Source organism: Chionomys nivalis, chromosome 2 (assembly GCF_950005125.1).
Source record: "Chionomys nivalis chromosome 2, mChiNiv1.1, whole genome shotgun sequence".
Classification (NCBI taxonomy): domain Eukaryota; kingdom Metazoa; phylum Chordata; class Mammalia; order Rodentia; family Cricetidae; genus Chionomys; species Chionomys nivalis.
Window position 1 is genome coordinate 41,453,186 of NC_080087.1, and position 26,509 is coordinate 41,479,694.

A 26,509-nucleotide genomic window follows, 5' to 3' on the forward strand; every position below is an offset into this window, starting at 1 on the left:
TACCTGGTGGGTTTCTTTCACTCTCACATGGCTATGTTGTTTTTTTTTTTTCTAAATCATGTTTTGGTTGAAAATAAATCCTTTAAACTCTCTATATTATGTTGCAGATAAGATGCTGCTTGTGAAAATATATGCACACCAATACACATATGGGAATCCTCTCAACAGCCACAAATAAGGTTTGACAGCATCAGTGTGAAATCTGAGAATCTTAGAAAAAGTTAATATAAGAAATAAGGTTATGAGCAACATTAATGGGCTCAGGAGGCTGTATTTCTGTATGTATATATGAATATATATAGGCAGCAGTAATAAAGAATTGAGAGGGTGTGGGGGTAGGGAAGGAATTGGAGGGGTTGAGGATGGAACAGGAATGATTGACTAGAGTATCATGTAGGAAATTATAAAAAATAAAGTAAAAAGAAAGGAGAAATGAAAAGTTCAAAAACAAAAAGAAATAAGAAGAGGAACTACTTCCTTGGGTCATATCTTAGGAAGGAATAACTCTCTGGGGATGACTGTGAGGAGACACTGTCAGGACAGCCGTGACAAGGTCAACTTGGATCATGTCATTTCTGTCTCCCATTATTGGCTTCCCATAAGCCTCCAGCTTATAGATGCCAGCTCACCGTTGGCCTCCTAAGACTTCCACCTCTAGAACATAAGTGTCATGTGCATGCCACTGTCTGGGTCATGATTCCCTGTGTCTCAGACTCTTTCTCGGTTTCCTGACTGAAGTTGCCCCTCATGCAGCCTGCACTGGACACCACATTTCCACCTGCTTTTAAGACTGTGCCCAAAATTCCTCTTTTCTCTTATAAACATTAAGATGATTAAAGGCAGAGTTCCACAGTTACTCTTCTTCCATGACAGGAAAATCAATGGACCCCATCTTGATTATTACCTGAGCAGAGTAAAGATCAAGAAACACAACATTTGGACAGGGCTTGATGTTTTGTTGTTAATTTTCTTAAATCTAAAACTAGCAACAAGGTATTTTTTTAATGTTATTTTTCACTTTTTTCTTCATCTTGTTGCTTCAGCTTCCGAGTTCTGGGTTATAGGCAAGGACCGCCTACCAACCCTCATAGCAATGTTTTATCGCATTGTTTTAAAGTGACTTTTTCCTTTAACATTATGATGACACATATGCTGTGGTTTGGACATCATGTCCTTTACAACCTTTGATGCTGTTGTGAGGGGCTGCAAAACCTTTCAGAAGTGGGGCCCTGCTAGAGGAACCGAGTTCGTGGGGAACACAGCCTGAGGGTTAGGTTCTGCCCTCGATCAGGCCCAAGCTCTCTCTGTTTCCTGATCCACTGATACGTGAACAAGTAAAACCTCAAGATTCTTATGTTGCAGGCAAAAATCCCAGCCACCATGCCTGTCACTGCCATGATGAGTTGCATTCCCTCAACCATGAGTCCATGTAAACCCATCGACCTCTATTAAGTTGCTCTGTGATATTACAAACTACAGCTATGAGATGCACATAGGTGAATACAACAGACAGTACTGTAAAGACTTTGAAAAGTAAATTTATTTCTACAAGAAGCACCCCCCCAAAAAAAAACCAGGCAAAGGCATAACTAATTGCTAAAATTTAGTATTTAAAAATAATTATTTGAATGTTGTTTCAAAATAGTTGGGAACCAATTCAAAACGATTCACTATAGCAAAGATCAAGAAAAATATTAACCCAAATAAGAAAGAAAAATGTATGCCAATACTAAGGATGGTGTGAAAGCTAAAGTTGCAAGGAAGAATTTTAAGACAATGCCTTAAAAAGTGTCTTGGCAAATAATTTCAAATACTGTTAAAATGAAAGGAAATGAATAGGTCTCAGCAAGAAATAGGAGATGCAAAGAATAAGCATTTTAGAATTGAAAATATAGTGGCTAAAATGCAAATCTATAAGGAGTATATCGAATAGAGATTGGAGGAATTTGAGGTGTGTCAATAGAAATTGTCCAATCTGAACAATAGTGATAAAATGGGTCTTTAAAGAGGAACAAAAGATCAGGGCCATCCATGTAAACAATGGTTATTAAATTACTGAATGGTAATATTGCCTGCCATCGTATAACTTTCAAATTTATTAATTTACTTACCTGTGTTATGAGATTTCAGTAAATTGTTGTAGGTATAATAATCTTTGTTAGCTAACAGGTGTCACAGTTGCAACTGCTTGTTGGAAAGATATGACCAGTGGAGGGCTACTTTGGTTCCATGCATTGGTGCCTAGTTAAATACTGAGAAATATGCTTTACTTGGCAAATTTAGAGCAATTAAATCAATTCCATCCATGGGGAAAGGAACCTAGAGCTTGCGAGGAGGGCACACAAATGAGAATCTGTGCATGTCACCATGTTGCTGGGAAAGTGGCAGGAGAAGAAGCATGTATAAGCCTGAAAAATTACCAAGTTGACACATGGTAACTCTGCTCTGGCTGTGGCAGGGTTTTGGCAAAAAGTTGCTTAGTAGGTAAAATCAAGCCAGTCAGACAGAGGTGGGAAACCTTCTGGGTCATGGAACTTTTGGGCCTTTTTCAGCCTATCCCCATAGGCATGGAGTTGAGATTCACGTGAGCACCAGATGAAGATAGATACCATAACATAATCCCACACTAATTCAGAATTGACTATATTAAGGGGTTATTTATTTAGGGGTAGACTCAGAGATCACAGTCCTCTGCACAAATGGGGAACAGAAACCGAATCCAGAATCCAGGAAAGAGAGGAAGCACACACTTTACGTTGGCATTTATAGTATAAGAGGCCACGCCCAAGTGGGTCGGTATCTTAAAGGCTACTGACTGTAGGAGTTCCCATGGCATTATAATATATTATTTGTGACCTTTAAATATTTTAAACATGTTAATTAAATTATATAAATAAGAAAAATCCATCTAAAAGTATCATCTAACTTAAGAAATTATGATTGTAAACACTCCAAATTTAGTGACAGATATAAACTAGCAGACTAAATCAACTCAACAGACTCCCCCTCCCCTCCAAATAAACAGAATAAATCCATGCCTAGACAGGTCATAATCATATTTCTGAAGAATCTACTGGTAGCTCAACTTTAAGTTTTTTAGTAGTGCTATCAGGCTAGTGACAAAGTCCTTTCCTTAATAGACAGTCTTTCAGGGACATTTTTGATCCAAATCTTAAGAATACTCTGCAAATAACTAAGTGTTAAAACTGGTATAGAAAAAGCCCAGTGTCCAGATATTAACATTATACCAACATCTATTTCCTGGCTTCAATCACTGGTCTGTGGTTATATAGAATGTGATTATCAGGGCAGTCTTGGCAAATAACACAAGAATATTCTCTATACAACTTTCACAGTTTCTGAGCCATGCTTTGTTTTATAATAAAACCAGCAAGCCAGGCATTGAAGTACACACTTGGAACTTCAGCCCTTGAGAGATGTATGAAAAAAAGATCACAGGCTTGAGGCCAGACTGAACTACTTGGGAAAAAGAAAAACAAAAACAAACAAAACAAAACCATCAAATTTTCAATTTGACTGAATTTTTATTGATTTAAATATTCACAACTGGCTCATGGTGGGGAAAACTAAACTGAATGCTGGGAGAAAGAAGGTGGAGTCAGGAGAAGCCATGTATCCCTGCTGAAGACAGATGCCAGAGGGAACCTTATCTGGTAAGCCACATCCACATGGCAATACTCAGATTAATAGAAATGGGTTAACGAAAGATATAAGAGCTAGCTAGTCTGTTTAATTACTATTAAACATACTAATATGTTTAAGTGATTGGCCAGAGGTAATTTAAATAATTATAGTTTCTGTGTGGTTATTTGGAATCTGAGCGTCCGGGAATGAATGAGTGAATTCGCCCAACAAATTGGTGTACCAGTGTGGGGCAAGAATTTCCACTTAAAGTCTAAGAAAGTTTTTTTTAAAGGGCTTCTAGACCCACAAAATGGCAGCTTCTTGGTAATAGCAATTTTTCAGATAGGCTCTGTTTACAGAGGAGGTACAATAAAAACTGTGTGGCATCTTTAAAAACAAAAGTGGCAACTTCCTGGTTTGCCAGCACAAACAGCTGTAACTCTTTCAAGAAATCCTCTATGGAGCACTTAAATGGGGTTTGTGAGCAGAGTGCTACAACTTGCTTAATGGCAACATAGACCTTGCTCTGTGCCTGGAAATGGGGCAATGTGCATAGCTCACAGAGGAAACAAACATGCCTCTGCCAGGTTGGACAGGGCAGAGCAAGCAGGCAGGGACCGTGTTGGCCCTAGTCATACCTGCTTAACATTATATTAAAAAAAGTTGCTTCTGGTCAGAAAATAATTGCAGATATACAATAAAGACAGATTCAGATTTTTTTTTAAAAAGACCTCTAAATGGGTAATAGTGTTAGATAAATGTACATAGGCTTGGGAGAGAGAAGAAAAAGAGTATAGAGTTATAAAAAAAGTAAATCATTAAAAAAACCAAAGTCTTTGAAGAAACAGAGTACAGACAGTCATAGATTAAAAGGAGTAAGAAAAATAAGCCATGTAAAGATGGAAAATACACAGAGAGTTTGGATTATGTATATTATTGTGTTTTCCTTAAATTTTTTGACTGTGAAGGAGCTAAGAACAGAGAGACATTTCACTGTATGGGCTGCTAAGTTAAACCAACATATATATATATATATATATGTGGCAGGGTTTTGGCAAAAAGTTGCTTAGTAGGTAAAATCAAGCCAGTCAGACAGGGGTGGGAAACCTTCTGGGTCATGGAACTTTTGGGCCTTTTTCAGCCTATCCCCATAGGCATGGAGTTGAGATTCACGTGAGCACCAGATGAAGATAGATACCATAACATAATCCCACACTAATTCAGAATTGACTATATATATATATATATATATATATATATATATATATATATGGTATCATGACTTTAGAATTTGGATCTAGGGATATGTTATTTTGGAAAAGAGGTTCTTCTTTTGTTTCCACAGAGGATGAGAACTTGTAAAATCCTTCTAGACTAATGATGAACCAAGATCCTCCTCAAAATGTTGCTGTAAACACTCCCAAAAATTACTCTGCCCAACCAGAAGCAGGTTGGAGAGAACTATATCCAAATTTCCTAAATGATTGTTTATAAATGTTTGTTTACATTTAAAGGGGGATATGCTATAGAGATGGATTCGGATCTTGGTTTATTGATACAAAGTTAAGGTCAATTTTGTCATTTGTATGTTTCTGCTCTTGATTAAGGTATTGTGTTTGTGCAGCTCCTTTAAAACTGTATAATTAAGAAATATAGGTTAATAAATAATCATCTATAATAGTCAAGCTAGGTTTTCTGGATATATAGAGATATAGTTTAGTTAGATAGGTATTCTTCAAACCTTTGAAAGACTACAGAATATGGCATTTAAAATGTTTTAAGACCTTAGGTTTTTTTATGACAGTGAGACACATCAGAGCTTGGCAGTACCAGTCTACTTCAAGAGGATGATGAACATCAAAGAGGCTCTTTATAGAGTTTACTAGTCATTTGGGGAAGAAACTGCTCTTGTCTAAACTGCTTGATTGGCCTTGTAGGACCCACAGAAAAATGACTGCTGAACTTGCCTAAAGGTGAGATGGTCCTTCAGGGCTCCTGTTTCATGAAAGAGTCTCTCAGACACTCTGCAGGACACAGAAGAAAACAACTGATGGACTTTGCCATTATAAGGCAAAGGAGATCTTCAAATTTCCTGCCTCATGGAAAAGTATGCTGGATACTATGGGTCTGTAGGCCGAAGATGGATGCTCCAATGATACAGAATTTTGGGTGACTATCCAGGCAATGAGATGTCTCTGTCAATTCTAGAGTTTTGGAAGTTGCTTACAATGCACTTCCTGCTTACTTAGGTAATATTATATTCTTCTGGAGTCTTTGATGGAGTTGAAGAATAGATAGTTATAGTTTTCCTTAATTATGATAAAAGATAAAGTAGATATATGGATTGTAACTATAATTCTTGCTTGATACCTGTTTTGTTATATGTAATTTTACTATGTTAAAGTTAAAACCTTTCTTTTTATTTAAACAGAAAAGGGGAAATAGTGTGGGAGGTCCTTCTATATATATGTTGTTTTTTTTGACTAATGAATAAAGAAACTGCCTTGGACTGTAATAGGGCAGAGTAGAGCTGGGTGGGGAAAACTAAACTGAAAGCTGGGAGAAAAAGGTAGAGTTGGGAGAAGCCATGTAGCCCCACTAAAGACAGATACTGGAGGAAAATTTACCCACTAAGCCACAGCCACGTGGCAATACACAGATCAATAGAAATGGGTTAACCAAAGATTTACAAGATCTAGCTAGCAATATGCTTATGTGATTGGCCACACAGATATTTAAATAATATAGTTTCTGTGTGATTATTTGGAATCTGAGTGGCCAGGAATGAACAAGCAACCTCCCCCAACAGAGTTTTGCCAAACAACTTCTCATACCTTTACTTTTACCTCTAGGTACCCAAAGAAACATTTCATGTAACTTTGATTCTGCACATAGCATGGACTGCAAATTCTTTACATGTTTATCAGTTAGGTACAGTATTGTATCACATTATGACCTCAAGAAATACAAAGTTGGGAAAATAACATATGTTACCCCTGATTCTAAGAAATAATGCAGATGGCATGCTAACTTCTCAGGTTGAGTTGTAAAGTTTTAAATTTCATTGCCTTGTTTTGTAAGCTCACTGGTTAGGAAGAAGTCTGTAGTTGCTGAAAGCCTTAATTATCTCTTTTTACTGACAAAAATATAAGCAATGTACTGCCTCCAAATCCCCAGGAATGAGCAGTTGGTCTATGACTTTAAATCTTTTGCCAGCACAGGTTAAGAGATCAACACAGTTAAGCCCACACAAGTTCATCGCCAACTTGCAGAAAGGGTGGAATTTTACCATCTTTCTATTGATGCTTTTCCTCTTTTCCCAGGGCACCTTCTCACTACATAAAATGTACATAATTAAAATGATGGAAATTCTTAGTGCCAACCCTGGCTGTCCAATACACCCTAGTGGTAAGATTGAGGCTCCAATCAGTAGTATTTTATTGCAGTTCAGCCCCAAGTGCCATTTTGAAGATGTGGAGCCTTTAGGATCTGATTAGTGGAAGTAAGTTTTTAGGGGTAGCCTTTGAAGGTTATACCTGCTCATGTTTCAGGGCTTTCTTCCTCTGTTTCCTGGCTTAGTGCCAAATGAAAGACCTGTGGACATAGGTTCCCAGCACTGTAGTAGAAGAAGCCACTCTGCCATGCCTTCCCACAAAGATGGATTGAAGCCTTTGAAAACCATGGTTTAAAAAGAATCCTGTCACATTTACTTGCTTTGTAAAGTATTTTGTCACAGTGATGAGAAAAGAGAAAGAACATGATGGCTGGAGTTATCTCCAGCATGATGATTTTCAGGTGGTTTGTCTTATTTAGTTATTGATATCGCCCTTGTTTTAAATTCTCTGTAGATAATACATTCACTTGCTACTTTTATTTGGGGAACCACTCATATCACCTCTCCTCCAAAGGCACTGTTTTTTTCCTGTTCTTTCCTCTATAGGAAAACGGAGGGAGATTCAGGGACAATCTATGTTCTGAAAAGATAGGAACAGCCGGGTTCCTTCCAGTCCCTTGAGGTAGGAAGTCCTTCTGTATGTGTGTTGCTTTTATTGGTTAATGAATAAAGAATCTGAATTGGCCTGTGATAGGGCAGAGTATAGCTAGGCAGGGAAAACTAAACTGAATGCTGGGAAAAAAGAAGGCGGAGTTAGGAGAAGCCATGGAGTTGCCAGAAGAGAAAGATGTGAGCTGCCAGTGGGAACTTTGCTGGTAGGCCATGAACCTCATAGTGAAATATAAAATAATGGAAATGGGCTAATTCTAGATGTAAGAGCTAGCCAATAAAAAGCTAGAGCTAATAGGCCAAGCAGTGATTTAATTAATATAGTTTTTGTGTGGTTATTTGGGGGCTGAGCTGCCAGTAACAAATAAGCAGCCTCCTACAACAGTCCCTGACTAGTGACATGTGGTTCTAGAACAGGTTACATATACTACAACGCCCTCCTCAAAGACCCATGTGTCAGAGGCATGGTCCCAGCTTGGTGCTATTGGTAATTGGTGGGACAGGAGCCTGCCAGAGGTTCCCTAGTAGGAGGGTCATGTTGGGCTAGAGTCATGCGCTTGCAGGGGACTGTGATGCTTCAGCTGCTTCCCCTTACTGTCTTAGGCGGTTTAGCTCCACTGCACTTCCACCATGATATTGTCCCTGCCCTGAGAACTGGACACAGTGTGTCTTCTCTACCATGAGTGAGTCTTTGAAAACTTAATCCAGAGTGAAACTCCTCCCCCTCCATAAGCCTTGTCTCAAGATGTGTCATAGTGACAGGGACCTCCAAACCACTAGATCTAAGAGAATGTCTTCAGAGAACGGTGGTTAAGTGAATAAATTATTTATATTTCATATCAAATACCACTATTTCACACTGAAAGACAACTCAAAAATTCGATATTATTTAAATGACCTGAAAAATAAAAGCCAGATAACCATAAAGATTGTCCATTAGGACTTCATCGTCTTTGAAAAAACTCTGTCTCAATAAAAGAGCCCCAAGCCCAAAGACATTAAGACCAAGATGTTAACTAATGCTCATACCTGATATTTACTCTGCTTGTTGATAGCCCAAATCTTCTAAGTGCCGTGCACTACACAAAACTCATGGGCATCCAAAGTAGCTATGTATGTCCTGTCTTGGGTCCTACTCCCTAGAAGCATAGTCTGAGGTTAGGGTTTTGGTGTATATACGTTATTAGAAAGTGCCTCCAGGAGAAAGGAGAGAAGCAGGATGGAACAGGACAGGATGAATACAGCCTCAATTGGAGTCCTCTCTAGTGGGATCCTAAGAGCTCTGAAGAATGAACTGCGTCTTCTGCTGCTCCATGCCCGTGAGTCACATGTGTAGATGGGCAGTTGCAGTATCTCTCTGGAAAGGTAGTCCCTATTTGGTCCAGGTCAAGTTTGCAGAAGAGGAGCCATTAGCAGACAAATTAATGGCAGCTGCAGGACGTGTGTGCTGGCCTGGATGGAAAGGGGGCTTGGCCAAGCTCCAGGGCAATCTAGAGCAGTTTATCCCTTGAATGTTGCTGTATTATCCAGTTGTTCCCAACTCGCAATTCACTTCATCTAGAGACAGGATTTCCAGCATCTTGTTATTCAGAGGATCAAGTTTAGAGGTTGACTGACAGCTGATGAGTCTGTTGGTGGCCATCTCATGCCTGATGAATTCAGTCAGGAATGGCATCATGAGTTGCTGAAACTTGGTAAAGGTTACAACAATTTTTGTGTTTCCCCCCATATTTAAAAAATATATTATCTCAAAGTTTTAGGAGCTTTCTTTAATCTTTTCTTGCTATATTAGTTCCCTCCCTCCCTCCCTCCCTTCCCTTCCCTTTCCTTTCCTTTCCTACCTTCTTTCTTATGGAGATTCTAGGAGTTAGAGATGGAGTCTCAAGTACTGACCTAAAATTCACTAAGCAGCCAATGCTAGCCTTGCTTGAGCTTCTGATCCTCCCATTTCTGTCTCCTAAGTACCGGGATTAGAGAGGTATGTGCCATTGCCCCTGCTCAGATGTTTCTCTACTTGTCATGCTCACAGCTCTTTCAATTGTTGAGCATGTGCATCTGGTCATAAGTTCAGTGACACAGGAAATCAGCAGTAGGCATGCATGGATCCACTTAGGGATGGAACAAAGCTAGGACTCCTGACCCACATGTAGCCCTATTTTAATCAAGGATCTCCAGCATTGTTTTACTCAAGTAATGGCTATGTTACTCCATTTTTCAAAGTTATAACAAATATAAAGCAAGAAAAAATGATCTAGTTCTGGAGGTTCGTAGACCCACATCATAATGACTTTTCTATTTATAGACCCAAGACAGTGCCGAGCATCACATGGCAAGAAGCAAGATCATGCAGGTAGGTGCATCTCACACCTTCGGATCTCTGACTCGATGTAGAGCCATCTTTTTTTTTTTTTTTTAATCCTCGGGAAGGGATTCCCCTTGATGACTTTATTTAATCCTAACCACCTCTCAAAGATAATTAAAACATTACAGAGCAAATTTCTGCCTTCTTGATACCTCACATTGGGATTAAATTTTAGCACATTAATTACCACCTGCTTGGGGAAATGCTCAAACCACATCTAAACCACAGCATACTTCCTGGTCCCAAGGTTTGGGATCCTTCACTCAACTGTCTCATGTCTGCCTGGGATCTCCTCAAACGCCCATGCTTCTGGCATGCACCTTGAAACTTGCCTAATTTCTCCCCCTTACTTATTTTCAAGTTTGCTTCTGCTATTTAGATAATTGTTACAGTAGAATACAATTTATTGGTTTAAAAAAAAATGTGTCTTAGTTTGTTCACGCTGCCGAAAGAGAAATACTGTAAACTGGCAACTTCAGCAATAGCAATTGTTTTATCACAAAGTCTAGGGGTTTGGTAAGGGCTGCCCACTTCTTCCTCTATCTTCATTGCCTTTCCTTGGTACATGTCAGTTGGGAGACACACACAGAGGAGACACACAGAGAGAGAGAGAAGAGGGGGAAGAGAGAGAGAGAGAGAGAGAGAGAGAGAGAGAGAGAGAGAGAGAGAGAGAGAGAGAGAGAGAGAGAGAATGATATCTTTGATGTATTTCCCCATAAGGATGTACAAACACACTCTCTTAAAATCTCATGTAATGTTGGAGACTGTGGACCCCCAGACCCTGAATTTCCTGTGACCCCCCTGCTTGCCAAAGTAAACAACTTGTTTTCCTATGCTTGCAGCTGCTCTGAGCATGAGACCATCAGGAATTCCTGATGGCAGGGGAGTTGTTTCTGGTGGGCTTGCAGCTGAGAGTTCAGGCATGGCCATTAGTCAAGGAGACCCTATATAAGCTGCCCTGGAACACAACAAAGAGGGCATTCTTGGCATTACTCGTGTGTCTGTGTGTTTCAATCTCCAGCCCCTTGCCTGACTTGCCAACTGTACCCTAGCATGTGGTGGTTAGAGCAGGCTTTGCGCTACAATGTAACTAATTTTTGTGTATGTGAAAGTGTGCAGTATGTCATGTATGTGCATATATACCTACAGAGGCAAGAGGTTGACCCTGAATGTCATCTATCTATCTATCTATCTATCTATCTATCTATCTATCTATCATCTATCTATCTATCTATCTATCTATCTATCTATCTATCTATCTATCTATCTATCTATCTATCATCTATCTATCTATCTATCTATCTATCTATCTATCATCTATCTATCATCTTTCTATCTATCTATCATCTATCTATCATTTATCTATCTATCATCTATCTATCTATCTATCTATCTATCTATCTATCATCTATCTATCTATCTATCTATCTATCTATCATCTATCTATCTATCTATCTATCTATCTATCTATCTATCTATCTATCTATCCACCCTTTCTGTCTGAGAAACAATCTCTCAATGAACCAGAAGCTTGTTAGCTGGCTAGAATGGCTGCTTAGTAAGCCCCAGGGACCCAACCAACACCATTGTCAGGGTTACATACACAACCTGCCATGCTTGACTTCTATGCATGTACGAGGCCTTCATACTCAGATCTCCATGCTGAGCTGGAAAACACTTAACTACTGAGCCATCTTCCCAACCCTGACCTCATGTAATCTCAACTACCTTGGAGGTTCTTTCTCCAACTACAGCCATGTTGACAGTGGGGATTTCTGAACTGTATCTTGAAATGTTCTCAGTTTTATAAAGCACCAAATATGCATGGCTTGTCACTCTAAAAATAAATTTTTAAATGGGAGATTTTTAAAAAGAGAAGAAAGAAGGAATCCAAATCCATTGGTAATTTTCTGATCTCTCATCTTGAGGTCTGAATGTAGCTTTCCTGGACAAACCGATATTCCTGGCAGCGCTCCACGAAGACTCAGAACAATGAGGCCAGGGTTCAGAGCCTTGGAAGGACGTGTTGGGTGCACCTCTCCATGTTCGTTTGTCCATTGTCTCACAGCTGCCAGTCACAGCCCTTTAGAGAAGGTTGGCGCTTATCACAAGAGTAGGGTTTCAGCTGCTAGAATGCTTTCTGACGCTCAGTCTCCCTGCCTCGCGGTCTTTAGAACTGTTCCTTGAGACGCCCTCAAGCCGAAAAGGTGACACAATTTGCATTTGCCTCAATGCTCCCACAGAGCCTCTCCAAGATTATTTTACACTCAGATATATTAGACTATTTTTTTCCACCGGATTGCCAATTAGAAATGGGAGCCGAAAAGTATCCTATACCCTACAATGGCACATACAAAAGTCCTAACGTCTGAAAAAAGAAACAATGCCGCCCTATCTGTGGAATCTAGCTGCCTGGTGAAATATTCAGCAAATATTTATTACATGGAAGTATCTGATCTAAACGTCAGAATTCTCTACATTGCTTCGCTGGTCTCCAAACTCCCTTTCCAAGCTCCGGAAGATTGCCTTTCTTTCACTTCTCACCTGCATCCTGAGACACACAGCGCATTGTCTGCCTTATCATCGGTAAAGAAGCAAGCTCCACTTGAAGGACCCAAGCTCGCGGCTAGTTGCTGTGGAACTGAAAGCTGTTAGGGCATGGAAAACACGCGGACATAAAACTCTGTTTTTCTCTTTCGGGTGGGTTTTGATTTCAGCAGCACAGAGGATGGAGCCTGTGAATTGAGAGCAGTCATGTGAAAGGTTGAGAGGAAGGCCTTCATTTTCTGCACAAAAACGACGCGTCCTTCTTTTTGTGTCAAGAGCCAGCTGCTGCTATGTGCACTGCAGTTAGCATGGTCTCCTTTACCATCTAAGCTTCACGAGACAGGGCGCTGCGGTTATTTTGTTCATTTCTCCCTTTCTAGTGCCTGGTGAACGTCATAGTCTTTTTATTATTGAATTATAAATCAATAAAATATAAAGCCTGCTAGATTTTAACTAACCAGTGCGTAATCAAAAACATGAATTTCAGGAACAAAAAAACCCCAAAATGGTATTATTTTTTTCCATAGAGTTGAGGTAGGTGTTTGGAACAGGGCTTTCTAACTGATGTTTAAAAACTCCTTTACCAAACATTAGCGACTTTCGTCATGCTGTGTTTAACATACCTGAGACCAGGAACAGGCACTTTCTGGAGTCCAAGATTCACTTCTGTACCATGTTTCTGGATGATATCAAGAGGTCAGTTTGGCAGACAGTGATTTCTAGTACTTGCCCCTGTGATATTTCTCAGTCAGAACTTAAAGGGCCTGGTCCTAAAGGCATTGGTATAAGAGAACGATAGAGCCAGACTTCCATACAGCCTGGAGTAAGAATGAGAGCGACTGCATGGACAAAGACCATCAGCTTCCTCCTCCGCAGCTCTGAGTTCTGAGGAGGAATATAACTCCATTGGTTTCTTTCCTCTTGTTTGCATTTTCCTGTCATTGTGTGGCCCAAGGTTAAAAACTGATTAATTTTTTCTTTCCTCAATGCTGGTTTATCAGATTGCTTCCTGACTTTTTCACACCAAAGTAGCCTTTTATTTCTTTATTTTAATCAGCTTGTAAAAGAGTTTTATCTGGTTTTTATGTCTCAGCTATTTTTGTATATTTAAGTTTTTTTTAAGGTTTAAGAGTGTGTGTATGTGTGTAACTAGTAATTAATTTTCTTTTTTCATCTTATTTTAAAAACTCCAGAGTTTTTACTAAAAAAATGACAAACTTTTATCAGAAAATGTTGCTAGACCAGCAGAGAGCAAAGACACTTGTCACTCAGCTCGCGGATGCTTGCCCTGGTAGTTAAGAGTTTCCTTAAAATAGCGAAGTTATTTACTGAAAACTCATGGGAGTTGGTGTCCAAAGTTTGGCATATTGGACCAATAAGGAAACCTCTTATTCAAGACCAATTAAATTAAGCATTCTAGGCTTTGTAAGTGACATTAATGTGTGACTACGGATAAGAATATCGTATACAGGTCTTTATCTCAATTTCTGACTCCCAAGGTTTTATTATACTAGAACAAATTAGGTAGTCATTACATCTGGCAGCCACAGATATCTAATATTTCTCAAATGTTAAATATAAAATATAAGGAGGAAAAGGGAAAGAAAAGTTTTAAAAGGCAGAGCCGCCCCCGATAGCTATGTGAAAGACTCGGGGGCCTGTGAGTGCAGAAGTGCTTGAAGGAGAGCGAAGTGGGCTGTGGTCTTCTTCCTGGAACCACTTGGCTCTCCAGGAAGCCTCTCTGTAGCAGGCAGGTGTGCCTAGCTCACAGGTGATCCCAGAGTGAACTCCATTTTAAGATGTCTTAGGGTTAAATTTCCTGTAGTCAGCTAAACACTCAGTACATCATTTATTTCTCTATATCACTCTTCAAGCTGAATAAAACTTATCCTTCTTACTCCAGTCCTAACTTTCCAGTGACTACAAAGGCCATAGTGTGGCCAAGTACCATGCAGCCAGTGTCCCTACTGGAGTTTCTCTCTTTGGCACATGCCCAGGCCCCAAGCCTTGTCCCCTGTCCAGTCAGCTGTCAAGTCTTCCTATGAGAAATGTACCAGCAAGCATGGCTCCTGCCTTCAAGTTCCTGCCTTGAGTTCTTGTCTGGAAACCCATAAATGATGAAATAAACCTTTCTTCACCCAAGATGCTTTGGGTTAGTTTTTTTTTTATCATAACAACACAAAGCAACTTGATACTGAAAAATTATTTCCAAGAACTGATGCAGTTATTAAAAAATCCCCAGGGTTGCCCTGAGGACTCTGCACACTGCAGCTGAATGAATGAATGCCTGTGATGGATAGGATTGCAAAAACAAAATGCACACCAGAATGATGTTGGGCATTTTGTGAAATGTGGAAATTCTTCAATTTGATGCAGCCACAACTGTCCTGTAAAACTAGAAGGAGGAGACTTGATAAATCTAATACATGATTCTGAAGAACTTTACTGGTTTTAAAAACCAAAAGCCATGGTTTTCTTCATCGTGTCTTCCTAGCCGGGAGCCACAAACTGTCTGAATCAGCCCTGTGGCTAACTTATGGGACAAAGTAGTCATTTCCATAACCGAGAGTCTGTGAGCAAAGAGACTCTTCAAATGGTTTTTAGTATCTCAAAAAATTCAATAAAGTTGGGTTTGGTACCATAGTAAACTTTACCAGCTGTGACTGACTGGTCTTTTTTTCTGCTTTTGCAAAATTAATGAATAACTTATAGATGAAAATATGATTTTTTTCATGGCATTACAGTAAATCATAATATCACAGGAATTTGTAAGAGGCAACGAGACGAACTCTTAAGAAACTGGTGAACATGTTCTCACAATCTTTTCCAATGTTCTGTATTTAACTATTGCACAAATTTTCTAATATGTCAAAAATATACATTTTCAAAAGTCAGGGAAATACGCTTAGTCACTCACCTTTTAAAATATCTGCCTTGCTATTTATTTCAAGCTGGTGCTAAGCTGGGTCCTCCTGCCTCCATCTCCAAAGGTGCTAGATTCATAACAGCAGCAAAATTACAGTTGTAGAGTAACAGTGAAATAATTTCATGGTTGGGTGGGACGCCACCAAATGAAGAACTGTATTAAAGGGTCACAGGATTAGAAAAGTTGAGAACCACTGTGCTAATGGAATAAAATTGTATCAAGTTATTGGAGGAAAAGCACTATATTACTAAAAATTAAATGTAATTATGTTTTACTTTTGCAACCTAGAAACATCCCAGCTATGCCCAAATCATCATGAAATCACTTGATTTGTCTTATGTTTATAGCAGGTTTGATTCCAAAGTGATCCCCAGGAATGAATATTATTTTATTCATTTATTATTTCACTTTATGCAGCATCCAGTGTATTGGAATGTTGAGAGCCATAGTGTAAGCATGGATTATGAGGATAAGAGAGATGGGGATGCTTTCCCGGAGAACTGTGTTAGTCAGCTTGGCATGTCTGTAGTAAAATATCTCAGATCAACAACTCATAGAGAAGAAACTTGCGTTTGCCCATGGTTTTTGAGGATCTAGCTTGCTTTGGGGTCTATGCTGAGGCAGTGCATGGTGATGCAAGCTACGCACTTGATGTTGATCCAGGAGGGGTAGAAGAGGAAAAGGAGGAGAAGTCAAAGTCAGAATTGGAGTCAGGTTCCCAACATCTGCTTTCATGGTACTCTCATAACAATCTAACCACCTACACACACACACACACACACACACACACACACAAATACACGTCAGGCTCTACAGGTTACTCTACCTCTGATTAATGTAATTCTGGAAAGAAAGCCTTTGCCCTTTCAGTTTTCAGGAACCATTGCAGATTCATTCAATAGCAGAGGGCCAGGATCATTTTAAAGACAAGAAACAACAGGCAGCCTGACTCATTTAGCTCAAAACAGATTTTAAAGCTGTGGTTCCCAGCACCAGCAGCACCAACCTGACCTGGGAACTTGCTAAGGATGAGCATTCTCAAGCCCTACCCAGGCCTTAGTAACTGAAGAGTGGGACCCAGGACCAGGAATCTTTCAATCTTAGAGATCAGAAAGCTGGCTAAAGTTTGTGAGGGCTTGGCTGAATCATCCCCTCTGTAAACGTGACAGCACCCTCTTGTAGGAACTACTCAGGCACCGGTGTCTCCTCAGAGATGGGGGTGGGTGAGGACAAACTTCAATGGGAGCTCTCTTCCACTAGCTACAGTGATGTGTGTTGTCTAATCCTACAGCTGGGAGAGTGTGTAAAGGAATTCTCTTTTCTTGGAACATACAGCACTGGCTATTATGACAATGGCTTCTTCCTTTGTCTAAGCCTAGTTCTGTGTATACTTTGTCCCTGGGTTTATAGACAGTAGTGAAAAAACATTCAGGCAAACTTGGCTATTTTGAGAGTGAGGCTTCCCCCACCCAGCCTCAATCTTGACAAACTCCTAGCATTCTTCAGATCAGAAATTTTCCACAAACCCACGTCAGGTCATTCTTCCTTCTGTCACACCTCCGCCATGTCACACCACTGGAGTTTATCTTACGTGTTTCTTCTTCCTTCTGATTTGGACTCGTGTTGAAGAGTGAAACTTGAGGATTTTGGGGGAAAAGAATAACACCTCTACATATTTTGCTTTTGTGATACTTGTGATTTGAAAGTGTGTTTGTGTAAGAAGTTGTGGGTTTGATGCACTGATGTAATGTCTTAAACTAATTGAATTCTGAGCAGGCCCTGAAGTAATTGAAAGGAAGTAGGAAATTCTAAAAGGGCATTGTGGTGGGGTAAGCATAGTTATATAACTTTGGGGTGCTGGGGAGTCTAGAGGGTGGGAACACTGTAATTTCCTAGTGTTTGTGGAGTCTGGAGTAGGGGGATCTGAACTCTGATCCCGAGTCTTCTCATTGGCTGAGGGACATGGAGTACTCATTTTAATTCTGAGCATCATTTTCCTTTCAGAACAATCTGATCCTAAAGTTAGAGTTATTTCCTCTCAAAAACATTGTTAGTAATGATTGCTAAATATGAAAAAAACTGGACAAAAAAGCAGGTGAAATAAGAATAAGTTCTTATACAAAGTTTAAAACCCTTCATCACAGAGAAAAATCCAAAGCCTTAACTCGGAAGGCAAAGAAATGTGCTTACAATTGGTTCCACCACATTAGAAATTCATGAGCAAACAAAAGAACTATCTTTGCTGGCCTGTTTAGCAATGACTCCAAAAGGCTGACTGTGCATACTTCAAGAAGTCCATGAATTTTGTCATATGATTCTATGTGACAATGGCATATTTAGCAAACATGGTATATTGTAGTAGTGTGGGCAGCAGTCTGAGTTCTCTTCTCCTGCAGACCAACTGGCCCTTCCTTTTTAAATTTCATGCATTTTCTCTGTTAGCATCAAGCCAGAATTCTGGGAAATATATAAAACAAAAGTCTAGGCCATGGCTTGCATAGATTGCTGACTGTCATTCTTCTGCTAGATTTTATGAGCTCCCCCACAAAAGACCATGATTTGTTTGTTTTCCATGTTTTTGATGACAGGGGAACACTGAACCAAACCATTGTGGTGAGGCTCACAAATCTTTAAGTTTCCTAAATGGCCACAGAGAGGGACTTGCGACAGGCTAAAAGCAAGACTAAATTATATATATTCAAGATAAGTTGCTGTCTTTAAAATTTGAGTGTATCATGATGAAAATGCTAGATGTTGTCAGTGGACTGTGCAGTCACGTGAAAGACTGTCTACATGGACTACTGTGTGATGCAGCATACTGAGACCAAAGCATCATAAGGATGAGTGATGAAGCCCCACACCTCTACTAAAGGTGAGCATTAATCTCTGTCACTTTTACTTCTGTTGTGCTTGGTGTTTTATCCTCATCTGCTTAACTGCTGTTCTAGCATGGTTTCTTCTCTTCTGCAGTCTCGTAGATGTACTTCTCTTTCTCCTCAACCTTAATAATCCCTCCCAGTGTCTGCTGTTACAACTGGCATAGTAGTTGTCCCAGGGTTTCTATTGCTGTGAAGAGACACCATGACTTATAAATTCCTATAAATGAAAAAAAAAACATTTAATTGGGGTAGGTTACATTTTCAGAAGTTTAGTTGTTATCATTGTGGTGCAACAAGGCAGTGGAGAGGCAGACAAGGTGCTAGAGAAGGAGCTGACAGTCCTACATATTGACCAGCAAGCAACAGGACGTGGTCTCAACTAAGTGTAGCTTGAGCATATGAAACCTCAATGCCCACCCCCACAGTGACACACTTCCTCGAACAAGGCCACACCTCCTAATAGTGTCACTAACTGTGAACTTACTGAGGTCAATTATGTCCAAACTACCACTGAGGTCATGAATTCTTTTAGTCTGTTCTTACTGTGGAAAGTTTTTCTTTCTCCAATTGTGACAGTTTTTCTGAGTACAATTAGTCTAGGTTGGCAGTTATTATCTTTCCGAAACTGAAATATATCACCACACGCCCTCCTAGCTTTTCAATTTTTTTTCTGCCAAGTAATATCCTATTTTGATGAGCCTACCTTTATATATAACTTGATGTTTCTGGAAGCTTCTAACTTATTTTATTTGTTCTGAGTATTTAGTGTTTTGACTATAATATGATATAGTAGGTTCTTTTAGTTTTTTGTTTAATGTTATAAATGTTATACATCTACATGGGCATCTCTTTTTCAAGATTTGAGACATTTTCTGCTAAATTTCATTGAAAATGTTTTCTGTTCCTTTATCATTAAGCTATATTTTTCTTTTTCTATTTCCATGAGTCATATATTTTGTCTTCATCTATGTTTCATAGATCTCACAATTCCATTCTTTCTTAAATTTATCTTTGCTATTCTGGTAGGTTATATTTTATATAGGACTTTTTTTTTCTCTTGCAGCTTTCAGTGCTCTATTTGTTCTGTACAGTTAATGTTTTAACTATCTGTTATGGAGAGGTTTTTTTTTTTCTGTTTTTTTCTATTTGACATTTTATGTGTTTCTTATATCTGTATGAGTGTGTCTTTCATTAGTTTGGAGAAGTTTTGTTCTATGATCTTATTGAAGATATGGTCTATGCCATTGACTTGGGGTTCTTTTCTCTCATCTATCCTTATATTTTGATGATTTGGTATTTTTATGGTATCCCTTGTTTCTTGCATGTTCCTTTCCTGTGCCCTTTTAAAATTTTCATGTTTGCTTGTTTGACCTGTTTTTACTACTTTATCCTTGGGGCTCATATTCTCTCTTCTATTTGATCTATTCTATTTGTGAGGCTTTCCTTTGAGTTTTCTAGTTGGGTTATTGAATTTAAATTTCATGTCCTGTGGTTCATTTGGATGATTCTCTTTGGAGACAATTTTTATAGGAATGTTGGATCAAGGGAATTCCGCACACTGCTTCACCTTCCACACTATTTTGATGATGAGACCTGGGCAAGTGGACTCTTATGTTAGTTGTGTGACTGCTGTAGACAAAGAAGGCTGACCTCTTGCCAGGGCATTGGGAAGGTCACAGACAGGACTCACCAGGTTACGTTGGGCTCTGTTTGTGACACCTAGAGTGGATCTGGGAACTGGGAGGTATAAAGACAGGATAGGATCAGGCAGACCCACGAGACCATGTGAGAGCACAGATATGTGCACCCTACTGAACCTGGACTAGGAATATGCAACAAGCAGCTGTAGGGTGACTGGAGTCATGAAGGGTTGTACCAGGAGCACAAGAAGATTACCCATGTCTCTGTGCCACATGGACTGGCTATAGGGTCCCTGTCAGGAAGGAGTCTGTGGTCTAGTGAGTTACAAAGGGAGGGGAGAGTCTGGATGAAGTTCATGATCCCTGGCAAGCAGCTTAGGCAGGCTGTAATTGAGACACTGGTTGAAGTAAAAACAAAACCAACCAAACAAATAAAAATCATCCTTATTCTTTTATTGACAATGTATGCCGTGTTCAACAAGGACTAGGCTGTAGTAGGATTGAGATGTCATTTTGCCCTGCAAGGCTGCTGTTTCAGGGCACCAGGATTTATTCTCAATATTCTCTGAGAATAGAATACGGTCATCAAAATCAATCATTATCAAAGGGTATTAGTAGTCAAATGAAAAAATAATCATTGCTTAGGCATCAACCACATTAAGAAGTAGAATAGCACTGTGTGTGCTTACTGTTGTATTAGTTACTGTGACTGTGTAGAACAGGAATAAATACAGAAAGACAGTAATTAATAATGAGGTAGAGAAAAAATGGTGAAAGAGATGTGTGAACTTCTGTGGAATAACCCTTCTGTACAGTGTATAAATCACATTCTGATTGGTTTAATATAAAAACAGACTAGTCAATAGCTGACAAGGAAAAGGTTAGGTGGAAAAAACAGACTAAGGAACTGGGAAAAAGGTCAGAGTCAGAGGAGTCACCAGCAAGATATGGAGAAGAAACAGGGGTTGCAAGATGGAAAAGAGTTAATGCCAAGCGGCAGAATATAAATTGGTTCATTTAAGTTGTAAGAGCTAGGTAGTAATGAGCCTGAGCTATCAGCTGAGTATTTGTAATTAATATTAAGTGTCCATGTTAGTTATTTGGGAACTTGTATTATTTGGGAATTGTCTATAGTGAACATATGAGGGGGTGATGGGGATAAAGGCAGAAGATGAGGCAGTTTGGGTTCAAAGACTAAGGAAAGGAAATGCAACTTCAAACAGCCACAGCTTTCTGGGTGCCTAGACACAGGAGCCCTGGCAAAGCTTGTATGCAGGAAGATGAAAAGAGAAAGTAGGAAGGGCAAAGTGAAGACAAGAAGAGAGCAGGTTTTGTTTGTTTGTTTGTTTATTGGCAGTCAGTAATAAGCAAAAGAACATAAATAAGAGTAGATGACTACAGATTGTGCTTTCTGCTTTTTAAAAATACTTTATTTATTTATTATGTACACAATATTCTGTCTGTGTATCTGCCTGCAGGCCAGAAGAGGGCATCAGATATCATTTAGATGGTTGTGAGCCACCATGTGATTGCTGGGAATTGAACTCAGGACCTTTGGAACAACAGGCAATGCTCTTAACCACTGAGCCACCTCTCCAGCCCTGTGCTTTCTGCTTTGCCTTTTGACCCATCCTGAGTCTCAAGGTTATTTCCTGGTCTTGCAAATGTAAGACCTGTCACACCCAGAGAGCTCCTTTATGAACCTGGGTTTCAGATGTTGCTTATACCTCTGGAAGGTCCTTCAGAAGACTAGTTGCTTATACTCGCCTTTATCTTAAGTAGCTCTTTGAAAAACTGGGCCACAGACGCTGGTCCAGTCTTCACAGGTTGGGTTGTAAATGTTGGACCTCATCCTGCCCAATGGTCCCTTGAGGTTCTGTTTTTTTTTTTTTTTCTTTTCTTTTTTTTTATTTATTTTTATTCTTTTTTAATTAAAATTTCCACCTGCCCCCCGTTTCCCTTTGCCCTCCCCCTCCTCCCACATATTGCCCCCTCCCCCCACTCTTCTCCCCCTATCCCCACTTCTCTTCTCCTCCCCCCACTCCATTCCCCCTCCCCCTCGATACTGAAGAGCAATCCAAATTCCCTGCCCTGCAGGAAGACCAAGGTCCTCCCACTTCTATCTAGGTCTAGGAAGGTGAGCATCCAAACAGGCTAAGCTCCCACAAAGCCAGTTCATGTATTAGGATCGAAACCTAAAAGAGCCATCTTAGGGTTGGCAAGAGACTTGACTCTAGAGGGGCTCGCAGGTGTCCAGGGAGATGTCCCCAGCAGGTACCTTGGGCAACTGAGGAGAGGGAACCTGAAATGACCCTATCCTATACTGATGAATATCTTGCGTATCACCTTAGAACCTTCATCTGGCGATGGATCAAGACAGAGACAGAGACCCAATTTGGAGCAACGGTCTGAGCTCTTAAGGTCCAAATGAGGAGCACAAGGAGGGAGAACATGAACAAGGAAATCAGGACCACGAGGGGTGCACCCACCCACTGTGACAGTGGAACTGATCTATTGGGAGCCCACCAAGGCCAGCTGGACTGGGACTGAATAAGCATGTGTTGAAACTGGACTCTCTGAATATGGCGGACGATGAAGGCTGATGAGAAGCCAAGGACAATGGCACTAGGTTTCGATCCCTTGAGGTTCTGTATGCCACTTGAATCCCAAGTCTGTTTCCTTGATGACTCTGGCTCCGGTCAAGGTTTCATCTTGCTGAATGCAATATGGTTCTGATTATAAGCGTCTTCCCTTTAGACTGCAGGTATTAATCTGGTCAGGTTTCAGTGTATAGTCCCATGACACAGGCGGTAAGGTTTCCCTAACACGCAGTTCACAGAGTGCCTGGGGCTGTCCAGCCCCTGACTCAGCAGGAATCTTGTTTAAATGGTACCTGCGGCTGTTGCCAGCAAGCTGAGTGAGTGGGTGGCACCTCCTCTTCTGTCAGTGCTGGCACTTCCCCCACTTTTTCTGCTCTTTACAATGTCTGTTACTCAAAGTGCAAGTCCAGATTTTCTTGAGCTTCTGTCTTAAGCCTTGGCTTCTGCCAACTGATGTCATTGGTTCCTGTCACCTAAGCGTAGAGAGCTCCCCAAATGGTGCCACTCTCTCTGGGACAGACTCTAGGTTTTCCCTCATTTGAAAAGTTCCTTGTTTTATGTTGTTGTTAAAGTTGGAGATATTTCGGCATTGCCCCCATCTTCAGATACTTGTTTCCGCCTTTCTTGTTCATTCTCTGGAGAGTCTAGCAGACATTTCCTTCCTTGGTCCTCCATCTTCTGAAGATCTCTACTACTTATTTCTGCTTCTACTTTACCCTTAGAACTACTGTGTGGAAAACCTGGAATAAACGAGAGAAGGTTCTTAGCACAGATCAGAACTCATCCTTTTCATTTCACATGTGGCTGTGTGGATGAAGGTATTTTTTTTTTTTCTAAGCAACTTCTAATCTTAGCCTTCGAAGTCTTGCAGTTTTCTGCTGCGTCTCTTCCATATAGGACAGGCTGGGGCAGGGGCTGGGGAAGGTTAGAATGGAGCTCTTATTTCATCCGGAAGCCTGTAATGGGCTTCATCCTTTCCTTCACAATTCCTTCACTTTACCCACACCCCTCTGCTCAGCACATGCCTATCTTATCTCTCTACCACACCTCCTTCTCTTTCATCTTAGCCATTTCCAGGCTCTATCCAGACATTGCTCTGCTGTGCGTGCTCCTTTTGGCTTTCATTCCTTTTGAAACCCTTCCTGGTCTGAGTAGTGATCACCCTTCTATTTCTCCATTACTCCTCATATTAAGATATTCAAAGAGGACATTAAACTCATGGTCATCTGAGTACCTGTATAGTTTCTGCACTATGTGTCTTCCTCTTGTCCTCTGTGTGGCTATATTCCCTGTATTGTTACGTATTCATATGGAAATTTCCATTTTAGGTTCGGTCAGATGCTGAGGCTCAGTTCTTCTATAGCTCTCCTGGTCTCCCTTTTGTTTCTGGAACTATGGCCTCTGGCGTAGCTGCCTCTGATGGTGTCATCAAGGTATTCAATGACATGAAATTAGGTGACCCTCAATGCCAGAAAAAGTGAAGAAACACAAGAAAGCTGTGGTCTTCTGCCTGAGAGAGGACAAGGACATTCTTCTGGAGAAGGGCAAGGACATCCTGGGAGGAGATATGAGGCAGACTGTGGACGATGCCTGCATCAGTTTTGTCAAGATGCCGCCAGTCAGGATTGCTGCTATGTTCTCTATGATGCCACCTACCAGACCAAGAAGGGGAAGAAGGGGGACCTGATGTTCACCATCAGGACCCCTGAATGTGCATCCCTTAAGAGCAAAATGATCTATACCAGCTCAAAAGATGCCATCAAGAAGAAGTTGGCAGGAATCAAGCATGAATCATAAGCAAACTGTTAGGAGGTCAAGGACCACAGTACCCTGGCAGAAAAACTAGGTATGCTCTATTTCCTGAGGGCAAGCCTTTGTGAGCCACCTCCAGTCCCCTATGTGGAAGACCTAGCAGCCCCAGGCCTACTCTCGGGGGTGCAGGATTCCCCTTTTCTGCCAGACCAGAGGGGCTGGGGATGGATCCCACCCATCAGGGGGAGAGAGTAATCCTTCACTCCAGCTGCCAAATGTCTCCCCCACCCCCTGGACTATTCTCCTGTCTCCATCCCTGGTGGTTCTGCCTCCCTAAACTGCTTCTGATCTTCTGATTCCTCTTGGGTTGAAGCAGGCCAAGGCCCTTCCCAGGCACCCAGTTAGAGGTAGCCTGTATTGTTTTAACAACACTCCTTCTCCTCATCCCTCCCCATCCCATGCTGCCAACTTCTAACCCTAAGAGTGACTCTGGGCTGCTCTGTTTAGTTCTCTGTGTAAATGAAATGTGGAAATGACCCTCTGTGCACCAGATGGTCACTCTCCCCTTTCCCTTGTTCTTGGCCATTCATGGAAGCAGGACCAGTAAGGGACCTTCAATTTAAACAACAAAGGCAAACAGCAATAGCAACAACAGCAAAAGAAATTTCCATTTTAAACTCTAGTGAGATAACCTGGTAAACTTCATTTTCTGTGTTAAAACTTTTGAGCTTCACTGAGTGTATATTTGGGCAACTGAATTTTTTGGCTGTTATTACCAGTGGGGCACAATTTAAAGAAAACAAGATAACACTAAATTTTGGACTGCTTTTATGGAATTTGCTTATTTTTCTTTCTGAGTTTTGGCTAGCACATATGAATTTCATGGCCGAGTCATTCAAATTCTACATAATTAAATAGAATAGTCTGAAGTGGTGAAAATTTATGATTGCATTCATTTCTAAATGAAAACAGTTGTGTCAGTTTTAAGAACACATAGTGATGTGACTCACTTAGGAAATATCAACAATATTTGTTCGAAAGACCTACGGTATTAACATAACAGTCAATAGGCCAAGTTTCATATCGAGCACCACAAGACCTTAATGTGAATTCCAGTTTTCTCTGGAAAAACCTTATGTCCTTGACCAAGTCTTTCAGTTTGCATACCACAACACCTTCTGAATCAGTCTAGATGATCCCAGGAAGGAAATATAAACAGAGGCTTCAGAGATGACCATGAGCACCCACATCTAGAGACACACAACTTATTCTAACTCCAGCTGCAGGGGATAGAACATTGTCTTCTGAACTCTGCAGGCACCTTCATCCATAACACACACAACACATACACACACATGTGTACGTGAACGTGCACACACATACAAATAGAAAGTGAAAAGAAGATAAACAGAGTAATTTATGTGCATGCCTTGAGAATATAACTACAAAAGAAATGTGGCCAATATTAACATTTTCATATGTGTATTTCAAAAGGTATAACAAAAGCAGTTATTAATTTCTACTTATGCCGGGTGGTGGTGGCGCACACCTTTAATCCCAGCACTCGGGAGGCAGAGGAAGTCGGATCTCTGCGAGTTCGAGGCCAGCCTGGTCTACAAAACCTAGTTCCAGGACAGGAACCAAAAGCTACAGAGAAACCCTGTCTCGAAAATCAATATATATATGAAATAAAAATATAAAAAAATATAATTTCCACTTATACTAGTAGCTATGCTTGCTATTTACTAAGCAAACTCCTCATAGCTTCTTGTCTGAATCATATCTTCTTTAAGAGATTTGAACTAATGTAAATTAAATGTGACATAGATGAAAACACTTTTTCTCAGCTTCCTCAAATATATTGTTCCTGAAAATCATCTGTTAGGTGTTGGCAGAGGCTGCTAGTTCATTTCCCAACCACCCTGACTTGAAATAATTACACTGAAACTATATTATTTATATCACTGTAGGGGAGACCCAGCCAATCATCTTGCTAGCAGGGGGCGGGGTCCCCTGAGGATATTTTTTACTTATAAAGATTGCAGGAGTGCTCCCAGCCACCCCTTCTGCTTTCCTGTTCTCCTCTTGAACTTTGGTTCTGTGAGTCTTTCCCTAATTAAAGCTAAATATTTTATTATAATTTCCGTCTGCCGTT

General features: G+C 40.4%; 1 pseudogene; it reads left to right on the forward strand.

The window, feature by feature from the left end:
- The first annotated feature begins 23,996 nt into the window (after positions 1-23,996).
- Positions 23,997-24,609, forward strand: LOC130867599 (cofilin-1-like; annotated as a pseudogene).
- Positions 24,610-26,509: the final 1,900 nt, after the last annotated feature.